Source organism: Schistocerca americana, chromosome 2, assembly GCF_021461395.2.
Source record: "Schistocerca americana isolate TAMUIC-IGC-003095 chromosome 2, iqSchAmer2.1, whole genome shotgun sequence".
Lineage (NCBI taxonomy): Eukaryota > Metazoa > Arthropoda > Insecta > Orthoptera > Acrididae > Schistocerca > Schistocerca americana.
The window spans coordinates 525,419,598-525,421,577 of record NC_060120.1 but is presented as its reverse complement, the minus strand read 5'-3'; positions in this window follow the sequence as shown (position 1 = coordinate 525,421,577).

The following is a 1,980-nucleotide window of genomic DNA, read 5'->3' as shown; positions in this document are numbered from 1 at the left end:
TGCTTTCCCATGTCACAATGAACTGGTACGCTAATGTGGAATGCTACAAATAAAATAAATAGAAGTTCCCTATTGATATTTCAATTTAACTTATTTTAGCTGTGACACAAAACGGATAAAAGTTTATCCTGCACTGAGACTGTAATCAGGAACCAAAGCAGGCACCCTTCCCTGGCAACCAACTTACTCATAGCTAGCGAAATTTTTACTGCATTGTCCTCTCTCTTACTCCTCCACTCCTGGCTTCGAAGGATAGTCTCAGAACGTAAAAGACGAGATTAATCGCAGTTTCCAATTCTCATGATTTCCAGGGGCTCAAAACCGTAAGTAGATAACATTATTTCACACATTATGTGAAAATCACTCGTATTATTTGATGCAATTCATACAAAAATATCAAGTGATATGTGTAGGCAAATTCTGTGTCATTCATGAAGTAACTTGTTGGTCACACGATTGCCAAACATATCCTGCATTGCTGTCCACAGTCAGTTAATCACTGCAGACCTGAAACCAAACTTTTAAATATAAGAATTGGAAAATTCCTAATATTTCACTTCTTAGCACCGCTAAGAGCCAATAATTTGAAAAAAAAAGTGTCATTAAATACGTGACCTACTGATCTATGCGTCATGTATTGCGTGTGTTACAGCAGGTCCCTATCAAGTAAAAGCAGCTGTAGCCCATGTATCAAATATGATACATCAGGTCTCTATGACCCAACAATATTCAAATACAAAACATCCCTATTTATTGTTGTTTACTGGAAGTTTAAGGAAATTTGTGTTAGAAAACATCAATTAACAGACGTCACAGCTTCTATACATCACCTATTTGTTCTTTCAAGGCATTTTATAAAACTGACATGAACATAATGTAAAAATATTCTTGTGTAATAATAGGTATGATACGTATATATGACGATTACGGACCTTAGGACTGTTACTTCCACATCTAACCTGTCTTATACTGTGTGGAAAGTTTTTAAGCAATAACTTTTTCGAGTAAAATACAGGAAGACATAACAGATGTGCTATGCTACGATCTTATGACTGGAGCAACCTTGCATGCTAGATCCAGATCTACATTTTATTCTCTCAGCCTAAATCTCTGGCAAATGGAATGCATTCCTTAATCTTTCGCATGCTAGTAGGATGGCTTGTATTGGTTTACGATTCTTCTATTCGTATCTTTCCCTGTCTTTCAATATATTTGGGTCGATGAGCTCCTGTAGCACCTCCAGAATTTGCTGAATCAATCAAACCTAGGAACCATGCACACTTACAGTCGGCGTTCTCTAACTACCTGCATAATGAACCGGACAAATGGAAATATTGCCTTATTAATTTTTGCATTTCCGCTGTTATTATGAAACCGGTTTCGGTTCCTCTAGAACCATCTTCTGATTTGCAAATTTCGGTTACAGGAGTAGCCCGTCCAAACAGAGCAACCTTCACATGCTGCGTCCTGTAACCGAAATTTGCAGATCTGAATATGGTTCAAGAGGCACCGAAACCGGCAACGTGAATAAACATTTATGCAATCAAGACAGATTATAAGTGACATAGATTTGAACCTCGTTCACAGAGATGTTGTGGGCCATACAGAGCTACGGTAATGATCCATTTCAGTTGCACTGCTCTTCCCCAAAGGTGTTGTAACAAGACGAATATCCGTTCGCTCTTCCTATAACTAGCAATGAAGTACGAATAACAATTCACAATGCTTCACAGCGTTCAGATCTTGCAAACAGCAAACTCCGATATCACTGTATGGTTTCACGTATCCTGTTACCATTTACGTTCTTACTGCTTCTTTCGAATACTTACATCCTCACTATCTTTTTATCAGTGGTTAGAGAAAGACTTTTGGGAGATTTTCTCGGTTAGAAAGTATTTTTTTTTCGGTGACATCACGAAGAAGACGAAATTAATAACATAAATATCAAGTGAACAAAACAGTTTGATGACATTTTGACTG